Genomic DNA, 18,059 nt, shown 5'->3' with positions numbered 1-18,059 from the left:
TAATTCTTAATTGAGGGCATCAAAGGTTATGGGGAGAAGGCAGGAGACTGGGGTGGAGAGAGATTATAAATCAGACATGATGGAATGGAGAGCAGGCTTGATGGGCCAATTGGCCTAATTCTGCTCTTTGCAACACACACAAAACGCTGGAGGAACTCAGCAGACCATGCGGCACCTATGGAAAATAGTACAGTCAATGTTTTGGATCTCAGCCGAAACCTCGACTCTTTATTCTTTTCTATAGGTGCAGCCTGACCTGTTGAGATCCTCCAGCATTTTGTGTGTGAGTTGCTTGGATTTTCAGCATCTGTAGATTTTCTCTTGTTTATAATTCTGCTCCTTACCATTTTATGGTCTTAATTCCATTGAAAAAGTAAGTTTGACCTGCCTGTCTTTGCAAGCAACATGACCTATTCATTATTCTGACACTGAGCTTTACAACACAAGGCATCACTGCGGGATGCCTCAGACTGATCTTCAATATTGCATAAAGCAATGCAAATCCATTCCTCCCATGATGGTAAAATGAGACTTCATTATTTGAGAGGAAATTATAATTAATAATGGAGGTTCCATAAGGATGTCATAGTCGGGGAGATGGTGGTGTTAAGCTCCCACTACTGATAAAATGGCGTGCATCTCATCTCAAGTAGTAATGAAGTCCATCTCCTGGGACTTCACAAGTGGCTTAGCTAGTAAGTCTGGTGGAACCGTTTCTATTGACAGAAGAAAGGGTAAAGTTAGGTTGCTGATGCCTTAAAACCAGCCACTTCGTCCAGTTGGGACTCATCAGCCGTTATTGGTAGCTCATCCAGGAGAACTGAAACTCCGATCACAGACCTCCATGTTCAACGCTGACTGGCAACTCCTGTGGTGCTTTTGATGCCAAACTGTATCGGTCTCTGCCGACCCTTGGGATTAATGTGGACAGGAGAAGCTTGCTACATGGACAGCAGCTTGCTCCCCATTTTGCCCTGGCTTGCGTATCACTTAGACAGCTGGGACGCCATATCCAACGTGGACCCTGACCAGCGGAGGGCATCAATGGTGAGCGATGGCTGCTGAGTTCTGCAAGTGATAGGTGTTTCTAACATTAATTAGTACATCTGATAGTCTTAAACTAGCTATTTTAATAAACAAATTGAGTGGGATACAGGCTGTGTGTAGGAAGTACGAGATGATGAAAGGCCAGGATTGTTCTGACTTTATCTGCAAACTCCTAGGACAGGTTGGTGCCTCCACTAGGGGGTGCTGGTGATGCAGCACACAATGTCAGAAGAAATTATTTCCAATTTCCCACTTTCTCTTCTTTTATTACTTCTCAGGGTATGTTCATCACTGGCGCAGCTGAGATTTATTGTCCACCCCCAATCTATTCTCCCCGAAGGAAATCAGTGCATAGTTTTAAGGTCAGAGGGGAAAGATTTAAAATTGACCTAAGGGGCAACTTCTTCCCGCAGAGGATGGTGCATACATCAGAATCAGGATCGAGGATCAAAGTTCAAAGTAAATTTATTATCAAAGTACATATATGTCACCATATACAACCCTGAGATTCATTTTCTTGCAGGCACACACAGTAAATCCAAAAAACACAACCGAATCAATGAAAGACTGCTCCCAACAGGATGGACAACCAACCACTGTGTAAAAGACAAAAACCTGTGCAAATACAAACAAATAATAAATTAATAAGCAGCAAATATTGGGAACATGAGGTGAAGAGCCCTTTAAAAGCGAGTCCAACGGTTTTGGAATCAGTTCAGTGTAGAGGTGAGTGAAATTATCCATGCCAGTCCAAGAACCTGGTGGTTGAGGGGTAGTAACTGTTCCTGAACCTGGTGGTGTGAGCCCTGAGGCTCCTGTACCCTTTTCCTGATGGTAGCAGTGAGAAGAGAGCATAGCCTGAGTGGTGGGGGTCATTGATGATGGGTACTTCTTTCCTGGGACAACGCTCCATGTAGATGTGCTCAATGTTGGGGAGGGCTTTACCCGTGATGGACTGGGCCGTATCCATTACTTTTTGTAAGATTTTCGATCCAAAGGCATTGGTGTTTCCATACCAGGCTGTGATTCAGCCAGTCAATATACTCTCCACCACACATCTACAGAAGCTTGACTAAGTTTTACATGTCCTGCCGATCCTTTACAAACTTCTAAGGAGATGGAGACACTGCCATGATTTTTTTTCATAATGGCACTTATGAGCTGGACCCAGGATGTCTTCTCTGAAATGATAATATCGAGTGCTTTAAAGTTGCTGACCCACTCCACCTCTGATCTCCTGATGACTGGCTGGTCGATCTGCGGCTTCCTTCTCCTGAGATCAATCATCAGCTCCTTGGTCTTGCTGACGATGAGGGAGAGGTTGTTGTTATGGCACCACTCAGCCAGACTTCCACTCTCCCTCCTATATGCTGGTTCATTGCCAGCTTTGGATTTGTCCAACGACAGTGGTGTTGTCAGCAAACTCAGATATGGCATCGGAGCTGTGCTTAGTCACACAGTCAGAGTCCGTTTACTGTCACTGATAAATGTCCTGAAACTTGTTGTTTTGTGGCAGCAGTACAGCAAAGGCACAAAAAATTGCTATAAGTTACAAAAATTAATAGTGCTAAAGAGAACGATGAGTTAGGGACCCAAAATATCAACTCTTTATTCTGCTCCATAGAAGCTGTGCGACCTGCTGAGGCCCTGTAGCATTTTGAGTGTGTTGTTCTTGGTTTCCAGCCTCTGCAGAATCTCTCGTGCTGAAAATGAGCTGGTGTTCATTGGCTCAGGGACCATTCAGTAATCTGATGGTGGAGGGGAGCAAGTTGTCTCTCAGCTGTGGAGAATGGGTCTTCAGGCTCTTGTACCTCCTCCCTGATGGTGGTAACAGGAAGAAGGTGTGGCGTGGATGGTGAAGGTCGTTAATAATGGAACGAGGCTGGTAAGAGTTAGTCAGTAGATTCGGTGCCAGGGACAAGGACGGCAGATTTCCTGCCCCTGAATTTCATTGGTTCCTTTGGCTTTTATGGTAATTACGATTATTATGATTATGAGGACACGCAGTCCCCTTTTATTGCCATTTAGTAATACATGCATTAAGAAATGACAAAATGTTTTTCCAGAATGATATCACAAAAACACATGACAATCCGACTTAAAAACTAACAAAAACTGCATAATTATAACATATAGTTACAACAGTGCAAAGCAATACCATAATGTGATAAGAACAGACCATGGCACAGTAAAAGTCTCAAAGTCTCTTGAAAGTCCCATCATCTCACGCAGACGGTAAGCCTCCAGCGCCGCCAACTTGCCGGTGCAGCATCCTGGAAGCATCCGACCGCAGTCCAACTCCGAGTCCGTCCGAAAAACTCTGAGCCTCTGACCCACCTCTTCGACACCGAGCACCGAGCACCATCTCTGCTGAGCGCTTCGACCCTGGCACTGGCAACAGGTGATATGCAAAGCTGAGGATTTGGGGCCTTCGTCTCCGGAGATTCTCGATTGCACAGCAGCAGAGGCAGCGAAGCAGGCATTTCAGAAGTTACCCTAGATGTTCCTCTGCGCTTCTCATGGCTGTCTCCATCAAATCCGGATTGTGCACGGACCCTAGTTACACATAATCGATATTCATTCGGAACGGCCGCGCACACTGTGTCGTGCTGCTATCTTCTCCTCCCTCCTTCAAAATGTTACCAAGACTATTTTAGAAACAATTCCAGCTTAATTTAATGACTTGAATTTAAATGCCATGACACAGCTAGCTGAGTTTTCCCTCACTGCTCAATCCTGACCTCCAGTGCGGTCTCCGTGGAATCTGCAAGTTCTCTGCATGACCGTGTGTGCTCACATCAAGTGTTCTAGTTTTCTCCCACATCCCAAGTCTGTTCAGACCACACAGAATATTATGAGCAGTACTGGGCCCCTTTTCTAAGATGTCCTGTCACTGGAGATAGTCTGGAGCAGCGGTCCCCAACCATCGGGCCGCAAAGCATGTGCTACCGGGCCGTGAGGAAACGATATGATTTGGCGATATGAAACAATATGAGTCAGCTGCACCTTTCCTCATTCCCTGTCACGCACTGTTGGAACTTGAACGCACGCGAGGTCATTACCTGCGCGTCATCCATGTCAGTGCGGGAAGAAGATCAACTCCTCGAGCTTGCAAATGACGGTGGGCTGAACAGTATGTTTGACATAACATCTCTGCCAGCATTTTGGATCAAAGTTAAGGCTGAATATCCTGAGACAGCCACGAAAACACTGAAAACGTTGCTTCCATTTCCAAAATAATTTCTCTGCGAAGGGGGCTTTTCTGCAATAAATGTAACAAAAACTAAATTGTGGAATAGACTGGACATAAGGAACCCCGTTTGGGTATCGCTGTCTCCCGTCACCCCTCAATGGGACCGTCTTGTTGCAGGGAAACAAGCCCAGGGCTCCCACTGATTCAGCGATATTGGTGTGTTGCAATGATTTTATATGTTCATACGGGGAAAATATGTGCTGTGTGTTTAATATTAAATTCATTAGATAAACCCTTTTAGAAACAAAATTGAAGTATTAGCCACTTATAAGTGACTTAGTTGAATAATCACCCATATTCCAGTTGTGATTAACACTCCCCCCCACCCCCCACCCCACCGGTCGGCCGGTCCGCAAGAATATTGTCAATATTAAACCGGTCTGGGTGCAAAAAAGGTTGGGGACCCCTGGTCTATAGGAGGTTCACAAAAATGCTTCTGGGAATGAAAGGGTTAACGTAAGAAGAGCGTTTGATGTCTCTGGGCCTGTCCTTGCTGGAGTTTTGAAGCATGAGGGGGATCTCACTGAACTCCATTGAATATTGAGTAATTGAGTGGATACGGAGAGGATGATGGGAGAGTCGAGGACCAGGAGGCACAGTCTCAGACTAGAAGGATGTCCTTTTAGACTGGATATGAGGAGGGATTTCTTTAGTCAGAGGGAGGTGAATCTGTGGAACAGTTGTCATGGACGGCTGTGGAGACCAACTCATGGAATTCACTTAAAATGGATTTTGATAGATTCTTTATTAATCAGGGTGTCAAAGGTTACGGGAAGAAGGCAGGAGAATGGGGTTGAGAGGAAGAATCAATCAGCCCTGATGGGATAGCAGAACAGATTCGATGGGCTGAGTGGTCTAGTTCTGATCATACGCCTTATGTTCTGATAGTAATCACAAAGCCCTCATGTGTTTCTAAAACTCACCCATTGATTGCTCTCATCCCATCATCTCTGCAGGATTCTTGGCTGGGACTTCACCAAAATAAACACACTTAATCAACTTAAAGGCCTTGAGCAGCTGCCTGCAACATAAAGGTTGACAAGCAAATACGATCAGGGATTGTGCATGAAACACTGGAGGCATCGTGGCTGTTTGATTAGCTGTAGGCAACTCTGACCTCTGAATCAGAAATTGTGGGTTCAAGTCTCACAGAGAGGCTGGAATGCAAAAATATGTGTTATATACTGGGTGGTCACAATATTTGGTACCCCTGTTCACCTGCTCATTAATGCAAATATCTAACCAGCCAATCATGTAGCTGTGACACAATGCATGAAAGCATGCAAACATGGCCAAGAGGTTCAGCTGTCGTTCAGACCAAACATCAGAATGGGGATGCAATGTGATCTAAGTGACTTTGACCCTGGCATGATTGTTGGTGCCAGACGGGGTAGTTTGAGTATCTGCTGATCTCCTGGGATTTTCATGCACAATAGTCTCTAGAGTTTAGAGTAGCCAGTGAGTGTATATTATAGAGGCAGATACTTTAGGGATACTTAACCCTTAGATAGGCACGTGGATGATAGAATAGTAATGGAGGACTATGTGGGAGGGAAGTGTTAAATTGATCTTGAAATAGATTAAAAGTTTGGCACTACATTGTGGGCCGAAGAGCTGTAATATTCTATACACTAGTACTCATGTTGTGACTGCTGTGAGAATGATAGAGTTGGTAGTGCTTGTTTCTGTCCTCACCCAGTGACTGCGTGTGTTACTGGTGCCCGACTGAACTGACCCTCAATCAGCCGTGACTGTGTTCAATGACAGGGTGGGCTTGATAGGCAAAGTGGTCCACTGCCTGTCTGTATTTCTCTGGACTTTTCCAGCTGAACAACATCCATGAAATTTATTCACAGAAATATCAAAATCCAAAAACATTGAGCTTAGGATCCCCAGCTATATTTCAGAGTAGGCAATTTGAAGCCCAAGGTTACCCCAATTCCTTGATTTTCCTTCCTTCCAGCCCTGGGGGTTTCTTGGCCTCTTCTTTGCCTGACCCTCAAATTTACCCAAAGTTTTCCAGAGACACAAGGGACTCTGGAGACACTGGAAATCTCGAGTGACACACATGAAGTGCTGGACAACCTCAGCCCATCAGGCAACATCTATAGTGGGAAGTAGGACCTTACAACCGTAAGACATAACATCAGAATTAGGCCATTTGGCCCATCAAGTCTGTTCTACCATTCCATCATGGCTGATTTGTTTTCCCTCTCAACCCCCTTCTTCTGCCTTCCCCCTATAACTTTTGACACCCTTACTAATCAAGAACTTATCATCCTCTGCTTTAAGTATACCCAATGATTCACCACTATCTGATGAAAAATATAGCATCAGAATTAGTCCATTCAGCCAATCGAGTTTGCTCTGCCATTCCAACATTGCTGATTTATTAACCCTCTCAACACCATTCTTCTCCCCACAATCGTTGATGGTCTTATTAATCAAGAACCTATCAACCTCTGCTTTAAAGAAACAGTCAATGTTTTGGGTTGAGAATAAGGAAAAGCGAAGGCTGGGGGTGGAGAAAGTGGACTTTCTGATAGATTGTCCATTGAGCTTCCTTGTTTCTGTCCTCACCCAGTGACTCTGAATGTTTCTCAAGATTACTGATGTCCGACTGAACAGAACCTCTATCAGCCATGACTGCATGTCAGGGTGGGTTTGATGGGTAAAATGCTCCAGTGCTTCTTCTAAGTTTCCCTGGAGATCAAACTGTCTCCTGTCTGGCAAAGAGCATTCAGAGTACAGTCAGAGCAACAGAGAATATACACTCAGTGGCATCTTTATTAGTACAGGAGTGGAACCCAGTTTGGTCTTCTGCTGCTGTAGCTCATCCACTTCAAGGTTTGACGTGTTGTGTGTTCAGAGATGCTCTTCTGCTCCCCACTGTTGTAATGTGTGGATATTTGAGTTACTGTCACCTCCCTGTCAGCTTGAACCAGTCTGGCCATTCTCCTCTGGCCTCTCTCATTAGTGAGGCATTTTCACCCACAGAACTACCACTACCCCACGGCCTCCTCTACTGTAAAGATGAAGCCACACTCAGGTTGGAGGAACAACACCTTATATTCCGTCTGGGTAGCCTCCAACCTGATGGCATGAACATTGACTTCTCAAACTTCCGCTAATGCCCCACCCCTTCGTATCCCATCCGTTATTTATTTATATACACACATTCTTTTTCTCTCTCTCCTTTTTCTCCCTCTGTCCCTCTCACTATACCCATTGCCCATCCTCTGGGCTTTCCCCCCCTCCCCCTTTTCTTTCTCCCTTGGCCTCCTGTCCCATGATCCTCTCGTATCCCTTTTGCCAATCACCTGTCCAGCTCTTGGCTCCATCCCTCCCCCTCCTGTCTTCTCCTATCATTTTGGATCTCCCCCTCCCCCTTCCACTTTCAAATCTCTTACTAGCTCTTCTTTCAGTTAGTCCTGACGAAGGGTCTTGGCCCGAAACATCGACTGTACCTCTTCCTATAGATGCTGCCTGGCCTGCTGCGTTCTCCAACAACTTTTATGTGTATTACTACCACTACTGGATGGTTTTCTCTTTACACCCTTTGTAAACTCTAGAGACTGTTGTGAGTGAAAATCCCAGGAGATCAGAAGTCTCTGAGATATTCAAGATTCCCATTTCTGGCCACCAACAATCATTCCACAGTCAAAGTCACGTAGATGGCATTCCTTCCCCATTCTGATGTTTGGTCTGAACAATAACCGAACCGCCTGACCACGTCTGCATACTTTTACGCATTGACTTGCTGCCACGTGATTGGCTGATTGGATATTTCCATTAACAAGCAGGTGCACAAGTGTACCTAATAAAGTGGCCACTGAGAGTTAATACAGAATGCTTTTTGGTGAAGAGAATGCTTCAGCTCGGAATGACAACTGTTTATTTTGTTCCATAGATGTTGCCTGACATGCTGAGTTCACCTACCATTTTGTGTATGTTGCTCAAGATGTCCGGAAATGGACTTTCAACCTGCAGCATCCTTGTTGAAGCCTATTGACTCACTTTCACAGGCATTCAAAGGTCTAGGTTTAATTCTTGGGAGGCGTCACATTGCTACTGGCCATCCAGAAGGTATTGTTGTTAATAAATGTTTTATTTGCCCAATTAATGGTCCAATTTAGTTCATCATGAATCGGCAGGCTCTCACTTTAGCCATGAGCTCCCTGCAAGGGATCTAATTAAATTCTGTATACAATATAAGATGTGGAATATTAATTGCATTACCTTGAGCAGCCGATGGCATTATCATTTTCAAACATACCTCCTGTATTTTGTAAGGGCCAATCAGTGTTTCCATTCTCCCCCTTAACTTGAAGTTACAGCCTGTTCCCAAGTTTGGTAAAACACAATTCATTCATTTGAAAAGATTTCCGAGGTATTCCATTTATAGAAGTCAAGCAAAATGGGCAATAACTTCAGGATGCTGAGTATTTGACCTTTTCTGTAAGGAGAGATTGGGATCACATTTCATACTGTCCAGTCATTTTGTGCTACTTGTGCATCTAATGAGGCTTGTAGGTTCACCAGTTACAACACCGCTCAATCCTCACACCATTTACCTTTGTTTCATAAGGCTTCAGGTTCTGCAGGGCCATTTATTGGTTTATTTGTTTGTTTGTTTGTTTATTTATTATTTAGAGATACAACACAGAACAGGCCCTTCCAGCCCTTCGAGCCACACCGCGAAGCAACCCATTGATTTAACCCTAGCCTAATCACGGGACAATTCACAAAGTCCAATTAGCCTACTAATCAGTATGCCTTAGGACTGTGGGAGGAAACCAGAGCGCCCAGAGGAAACCTACACATTCCATGGGAAGGGCATATAAACCTCCTACAGAGGACACTGGGATTGAGCTCCCAGCTTCAAATCACATCTCATATTTTCCAGTTATGTTGTAGCTTTTTTTTTAGATTAGGTTAGATTTTTTTTAGATTGTGAGGACATGCAGTCCTCTTTTATTGTTATTTAATAATGCATGCATTAAGAAATGATACAATATTCCTCCGGTGTGATATCACAGAAACACAGGACAGACCAAGACTGAAAAACTAACAAAACCACATAATTATAACATATAGTTACAACAGTGCAACAATACCATAACTTGATGAAGAACAGACCATGGTCACAGTAAAAAAGTTCAAAGTCTCTCAAAAGTCCCACATCTCACACAGACGGAAGAAGGAAGAAAAACTCTCCCTGCCATGCCCAACCACAGTCCGATTCTGAGTCGTCCAAAAACTTTGAGCCTCCGATCAGCCCTCCGACACCGAGTACCGAGCACCATCTCGGCCGAACGCTTCGACCTCAGCCTCGGTTGCCAGCAGCAGGCAAAGCCGGGGATTTGGGGCCTTCCCTCTGGAGATTCTCGATTGCACAGTAACAGCGGCAGCGAACCGGTCATTTCAGAAATTTCTCCAGATGTTCCTCTGCTTCTCACGTCTGTCTCCATCAAATCAGGATTGTGCATGGCATCCTACTTACAAATATGATATCATTTCACCGGAGAGCTGCACGCACTGCGTCGCGCCGCCATCTTCTCCTCCCACCTCTAATTGTGTGTCTAACGAGGTTTGTAGATTCACCAATTACAACATCGCTTGGAACATTTATTTTTTATTTCATAAACCTTCAGCCTCTGTAGGTGATTAACTTTAATGCCATTTGCTAATCATTTGTGATCATCTCTCTTTGCCCCTCTCCAACTTCTTAAGAAATTAATGATCCTTGTTAGTGTTTCTGTTTTATAATACATTTTATTTCCTTTGTTATTGGGATGTATTAGCTTTGGCTGCTTGACTTTCTCCTGCTAGAAATGTGTCTGCTTTGAATTCTGTTAATATCAACACTCTTCCGCAGACGGTACACTGAATGCCAAACAGATTCCACAGATGCTGGAAATCCAGAGTAACCCACACAAAATACTGGCGGAGTCCAGCAAGTCAGTCAGCATCTATGGAGGTGAATAACCAGTCGACGTTTCGGGCTGAGACCCTTCATACGCATTGGAAAGGAAGGGGGTAGAAAGTAGAAATTTGAAGTTAAGAAAGCGAATCACGCAGATTTTGTTATACAGCTTCTTCAGACTAAAGATCTACATCGACCCTTTATTCCCCTCCATAGATGTTGCCTGACCTGCTGATTTCCTCCAGCATTTTTGTGCGGTGAATGCTCATCGCTAGACAGGAGACGTTTTGATTAAGTAGGTTCGGTGGACAATGGACAATGAAAGTTTTTTTCTTCCACCACCGCCAACCTTCACCACTGCTGAAAGGTGTTCAGCTTTTCCTCGGTCAATATTAATTAATTTCGGCAGGAGGAGAAGACGGAAACGCGACGCAGTGCGCGCAGCCTCTCCGGTGAAATGATATTGTATTTGTTAAATAGGGTACTGTGCACAATTCTGATTTGATAGAGACAGCCGTGAGAAGCACAGAGGAACATCTGGAGAAACTTCTGAAATGCCCAGTTTGCTGCCGCTGCCTCTGTGCGATCGAGAATCTCCGGAGGGAAGACCCCAAAATCCCTGGCTTTGCCTGCTGCTGGCGACAGAGGCTGAGGTCGAATCATTTGGATAGAGATGGTACTCCATACTCGGTGTTGGAGGGCTGATCGGAGGCTCGAAGCTTTCGGACGACTCAGAGTCGGACTGTGGTCGGGCATGGCAGGGAGAGTTTTCTTCCTTCTCCCGTCTGTGTGAGATGTGGGACTTTCGAGAGACTTTGAACTTTTTTTACTGTGCTCATGGCCTGTTCTTCATCAAGTTACGGTTTTGCTTGCACTGTTGTAATTGTATGTTATAATTATGTGATTTTTGTCAGTTTTTCAGTCTTGGTCTGTCCTGTATTTCTGCAATACCACACTGGAGGAATATTGTATCATTTCTTAATTCATGCACTACTAAATGACAATAAAAGGGGACTGTGTTTCCTCATAATCTAATCTAATCTAATCTAATTCATTGGTTAATTAGTTTCTTGTTGTCATATGTACCAAGAAACAGTGGAAGCCTTTGTTTACATCCCATCCAGACAGATCATTCTAGACCTAAGTGTTTTGAGGGAATAGTGTTGTTGCTGAATAACTAGACCCTGACATCTCACACTTGTTCCTCAATCACACGTCATTTACTTGTGCACAAAGAGAACAGCACGGCCTCTCTCACCATTATTTGTTCGGAAAAATGCATTTTTACAGAGAAATTGACCAGTTGCATACAAGTATTGATCCAACAGAAACTGTGTACTTCTGAATCCCATCATTCACATATTTACCAATCACAATACATACAGTATTTCAGCTGTTGATAACCAATAAAATCTATGTGTTAAAGTGCTTGAGAATTAGTAAAATAACTGTCCAATAGTTCATGTTGCCCTGGAATCCTTCATTTGCATCCTTATCTTGGTATGTTCTGTAACCTTGGTTCCCAGGCTTGACCAGAAAGGCTGCACACGAGTTTGGCTTTCAAGCACCATGTTCAGCCTGGGTGACGGCACAATGTCTGCATGCTGACTCTATCAGGTTATCATCTTGACTATCGCCTTAGTCAATTTTCACATATAGAACAGCCATACAAGGCTGTAAAGTTTACACACCATTTTACAAAGACCGTACAAAGTGTCTGTGGTCTGTTCACTTTGCACACCATTTTACAAAGGTCGTACAAAGTGTCTGTGCTCCGTTCGGTTTGCACACCATTTTGCAAAGGCCATACAAAGGAGGTAACTAATAAAGTGGCCACTAAATGTACCTTTTAGTGAGAATCTGAATCCAGTTTATATCACTGATATTAGTCATGAGATTTGCTATTTTGTAATGGTACTAGAGTGGAAGATTATATAAAAATACTATAAATTACAGTAATACTTGAATAGTTTAAAAGGTGAATGACAGGTTTGTGTCCATGAGTTCAGAAATGTGATGGCAGAGGTGAAGAGAGCACTGCGTGTGGATCTTCACACTCCTAATCCTCCTCCTCAGCAGCAGCGCAGAGGGTCCTCAATGTGGATGGCACGTTCAAGAGGCACCGCCTATTGGGCCTGGCAAATCTATGAAATTCTTTGCCACAGGCAGCTGTGAAGGCCAAGTCTTTATGTATATTTAAGGCAGAGGTTGATAGATTCTTGACTGATTAGGGCATGAAGGGATACAGGGAGAAGGCAGGAGATTGGGGCTGAGAGGAAAAATGGATCAGCCATGATGAAATGGCGGAGTAGGCTCGATGGGCCAAATGGCCTAATTCTGCCCCTATGGCCCATGGTCTTATTTCACAAGTGCTTTACGGTGTCTTGAAGTCACGAAAGGCACTTAAAATGAATATTTTATACAGTGGATTCTAGTTAATCAGTTAACCAGGGAAGCCTCTTATTTGGGACAACACTTAAAGAACAAAATCCAATTGAGCAAATTGCTGGGATTCCCTTGGCTTATTTGGGACACTCTGCTGCTTAATTGGGACAGGCGAATGTTGCTGAATAGGATCTAGCAGCGTCAGTTGCATGCGCTTGTGTGCTGTTAGACATACACAGAGCTGAGAGTGATTCATTAACATTAACTGTGTGTGTGTGTTTTTTTTAAAGTGATTTTGTCACCGATATTTGGTGAGAAAGCAATAAGATAATTTGGAACTGTTTTGCCTACTGCTATTTCAAACATTCAGGCTTGGAGATGCCAAAAAACAGCTGGGAGTGAAAATGAAACAATTTCACTACTTTAACAAGTTAGGAATTAAAAAGAGTTTGAAGGTATTGACAATCATCTGACATGTTACAATGAATTTGACAAAGTTCTACAGTAGTGCAGTGGAAAGCGTATTGTCTGGCTGCGTTACGGCCTGGTGCCGGAACACCAATGCCTTTGATGAGAAAATCCCACGAGGGGTAGTGGGTTTGGCTCAGTACATCAAGGCTGAAGCCCACCCAGTCATTGAGCACATCCACATGAAGCACTATTAAAGGAGGACAGTATCCATCGTCAAAGATCCTCACCACCCAGGCCATTCTCTTTTCTCACTGCTGCTGTCTGGTGGACGGGACAGGAACCTCAGGACTCGCACCACCAAGTTCAAGAACAGTTACTCCCCCTCAACCATCAGGCTCTTGAACAAAAGGGGATAACTACACTCATCTATTGAGATGTTCCTACAACAAATGATTTCACTCGTTATTTATTGCTATTTATTTATATTTGCATTTGCACAGTTGGTTGTCTTCTTTGCTCTTGCTCTTTTATTGACCCTATTTACAATTACTGTTCTATAGATTTGCTGAGTACACACACAGGAAAACGACTCTCAGGGCCGACCTATATGTCCTCTGATAATAAAGTTTACTTTGAACTTTGAAATGAAGATTTGGAGGATGCAATTGTCAGAATCATTTTATGAAAGCAATCCATTATCTGTTCCAGATGTCTGCACTTCCAGGCTATGATGTATCCAGTCAGAACGTTCCCTGTTGGAAAATCTTTCCCCAATTTTATTTTTGCTACATCTGTACTAATATCAACAGTCAAGGTCTCTTTGATACCATTTTGGCATGAGGTGCCTCCCTGCACTATTGAAGCTGTGGCAGGGAAGTTGCTGATGTCATTGGAAAAGCAATATACCCTTCATTTGCTTTTGACGGCTTTCTGCAGAAATCCATCACTAGCTGCTTTTATTTGGAGTCATTACAGCTCTCAAACACATTCATGTTCACTGAGGGATTGGGATTGGTTTATCACTGTCATTTGTACCAAGATAGAGTGAAAAACTTGTCTTGCCTACTGTTCATACAGATCAAATCATTTACACAGCGCAGTGAGCTGGAATAAAGTAAAACAATAACAAAGTGTAAAAACTACCGAGTGCAGGTAAACGGTAAAGTGCGAGATCAAAATGAAGTAGATAGTGAGGCCCAGAGTCCATCTTATCGTACAAGAGGTCCTTTCAAGAGTTTGACAACATCAGGATGAAAGCTGTCCTTGAGCCTGGTGGGTTGTGATTTCAGGTTTTTGTGTCTTCTGCCTGATGGGAGAGGGGGAAGGGAGAATGTCTGGGGTGGGAGGGGTCTTTATGCTGGTTGCTTGACTGAGGCAGGACGGTGTAGACATCCATTAGTAAGCGGGACTTTGAACATAGAACATAGAAATCTACAGCACATAACAGGCCCTTTGGCCCACAATGTTGTGCTGACCATTTAACCTACTCTAGAAACTGCCAAGAATTTTCCTACCGCATTGCCCTCTATTTTTCTAAGCTCCATGTACCTATCTATGAGTCTCTTAAAAGACCCTATTGTATCCAAAGACATTAATTCCATCTGCCGGGACTGAAGTGATGGATCTTTCCTCATCTAACCTGCTGGGCATTCTTGCATTCTTCATGTGGTGAGTTACAAAGGTGAGCCGCTAATACAATCAAGTGTGACAAGACTGGTAAGCAGAAGGTTACATGCACAAAGTGCTGGAGAAACTCAGAAGGCCAAGCGGCATCTACGGAGGGGAATAAACAGTCAATGTTTCGGGCCGAGACCCTTCATTAGGACAGGAAAGGAAGGGGGAAGATACCAGAATAAGAAGGTGGGGGGAGGAAGAGTAGAAGCCGCCAGGTGTTAGGTGAGGCCAGGTGAGGGGGAAGGTACGTGAATGGGGAAGGTGGGAGGGGGGAATGCTGGTGATAGGTGGAAGAGGTAAAGTGCTGAAGAAGAAGGAATCTGATAGAAGGGCCATGGGATAAAGGAAGAATGAAGGAAGAGGGAGTATGGGGAGGGGGAAAATTACTGGAAGTTAGAAAAATCAATGTTCATGCAGTCAAGTTGGAGGCTACTCAGATGGAATATGAGGTGTTGCTCCTCCAACTGAGAAAAGGCTCATCATGGAGGTCGAGGAGGCCTTTAGACTGACATGTTGGAATGGGAATGGGAAGTAGAATTAAAATGGGTGGCCACCAGGAAATCCCATCAGTTGTGGCAGACAGAATAAAGGCGCTCATTGTTAACCTTGGTTGTTCTACGCAGGAGACTGAAATGGTGGTGCGACCCATCTATCTGAGGAAGTGCCTTTGGAATGAAGTGTTAAACCAGGGCAATGTTTACTCCCATGACTAGTAACAGTCCCCAGCCGCAATACTCTGCCAGTCATGGTGTGTTGTTGGAGTCTGATGATTTTAATCCAAGATTATTTCAGAAGTCAGGAAAGAGGCACAAAACATTTGTTTCATGATCATTGCATTAAGCTCTAATAGAACAAAGAGGATCGGAAACAGGGAGTAGCAAACATCTAGTAGCTAAGAACAGAAAGGATCTGAAAGAAAATATCTTAGTGTTCAGCTCTTCTTATACCATAGATAAGAAAAATTCTATTCAAATGTGTAGATAAGAGTTAACCGATTAGATAGCCCCTATGATATGATATCAGAGAACTTTGCAGAATCATATTGGACTATGACGACTGAGGGATACACTGAACATGTATACTATGACCTCTAGGCAACATAGTGAACAGTGACATGGGCATAAGTAATTCTATAAAATACAAGCAAGCACACCTTGTTAAACTGCACAAAAAATACTGTCTACTCCAACAGTCCGCCTGCACAATTTTATAACATTGGGCCTTTTAACTTGTGCAGATGGCTGGCACTTTAACACAGAAACCTTGGGTTAAACTTTAACTGATGTCTGGCCATTTCAGCGCTGGTCATTCACCAAAAACAGAGAAGTCAGTTTCACAAAACGAATTGGCTCCCTGGGCCAGGCCTATCATAGATTATGTGCCTGAGGATTAATGGCGCCATCTCCATGAAGTAAATTACATCCCACTAAATCGTCGTGTTGTTAGCAACAGCTGTTTGAACGTTATTGCTGGGCTGAGTGACAGGGCCATCTATCACGGCCATCGCAATCAGATCTCTTGCACTGGCAGATTTACTTTAATGTAGCAAGTGGAAAAATCCTGCAGATCGAAATCAGGAGTCATGTCTCAACGGAATGTCAAAACATCATTGATAGTGGACATTAGCTACCGATTGGACTATAATTCAGCCGGGTAGTTCAGAGGAGTCAGAAACAAATGAGGAAAAACTTTAGTGTTCATTGATATGGTCACAGTCAAAGCCATAAATTTCTTGCTGGTATTTATTTACCTACTTGTTTAATTTGGAAATGCAGCAAAGTACTTTGTTTGCCTCAGCATGTGTTTCCCATGCTTCTGGGACGATCTCATTCGCCCTAACCCGAATCATACATCATTTGAATGTTTGAGGGAACTGAAGCAGCTGGAAGAAGCCCACATGGCCACAGGGAGAACTCTCAAACTCTGTATAGACAGTGGTAGCAATTGCACCCACAGTAGCTGGCGTGGTCCTGGCTTTACGTAACTGCTGTGTTGCAGTACCACCCCCAAGGTATAAAGATTCGCTCTATTTGAAACATCGAAACATACATTGAGAGCTATGGCTTTGCATCAGCGACCAACACTGATCGAGGATGTGCTGGGGTGGGGGCAGCCCGCAAATGTCCAGCAGCAACAGAGTACGCCCACAACTCACTAATCCAGATCGGTACGTCTTTGGAACATGGGAGGAAACCGGAGCACCCAGAGGAAACCCACGTGATCAGGTGGAGATTGTGCAGACAGCGGCGGTGGCGGGAATTGAACTCCAGTCTTACAAATGGCACTGTAAAGCATTGTGCTAAATGCTACCCTAATGTGCCGTGCCATACTAGATTATAACTGAGCTTCATTAAGAAATAGAAGCTTATCCAACCCTTCAAACCTGCTCTATCATTCACTGGATCTATCTCTGTACTCCTTTCCCATAATATTCCCATATCCCTTGATCCCCTTGGTATTGAGTAATCTCTTGCTTCCTATTTTGAATGAAGTCAATGACTGGGTCTCCGCAGCCCTCCAGGAGAGAAAATGCCTGCAGTTCACCACCCCTTTAATGAAGACACGTTTCCTCATCTCAGCCCGAAATACACTCAGTTGTCACTTTATTAGCTCTGTTAATGTAAATATCTAATCAGTCAATCATGTGGCAGAAACTCAATGCACTCAATGCAATAAAGCATGCAAACATGGTCAAGAGGTTCAGTTGCTGCTCAGACCAAACATCAGAATGGGGAAGAAATGTGATCTAAGTGACTTTGACTGTGAAGTGATTGTTGGTGCCAGACAGGGTGGTTTGAGTATCTCAGAAACTGCTGGTCTCCTGGAATTTTCACGCACAGAGCCTAGAGTTTACAGAGAATGGTGCATAAAAACATCCAGTGAGCAGCAGTTCTGTGGGTGAAGGTGCCCCGTTAACGAGAGAGGTCAGACGAGACTGGATAGACTTTGAGCTGACAGGTAGGCAAGAGTAACTTAAATAGCCACACACTACAACAGTGGTGTGCAGAAGAGCATCTCTGAATGCACAACATGTTGAACCTTGAAGTGGATGGGCTACAGCAGCAGAAAACCACAAACATACACCCAGTGACCACTTTATTAGGTGGGTACAGGAAGTATCTAATAAAGTGGCACTGAGATTTTCAATCAGGTCCCAGACTCGTGTTGGACTGGGGTGTAAAAGTTTTATTTTTCTTGTGGTTTATCTTTCCTATGCTTCAGAATCAGAATCAGAATCAAGTTTAATATTGCTAACAAATGTTGTGAAATTTGTGTTTTCGTATGTATTTTTATAAAATCACCTCTATGAGTGATAATTGAGTGAATTTTCCAGTAGTTATGGTACAGTAACTTCTTTGTTTT

This window comes from Mobula birostris, chromosome 11, assembly GCF_030028105.1.
Source record: "Mobula birostris isolate sMobBir1 chromosome 11, sMobBir1.hap1, whole genome shotgun sequence".
NCBI classification, from domain to species: Eukaryota; Metazoa; Chordata; class Chondrichthyes; order Myliobatiformes; family Myliobatidae; genus Mobula; species Mobula birostris.
This window is presented reverse-complemented; position numbering follows the sequence as displayed.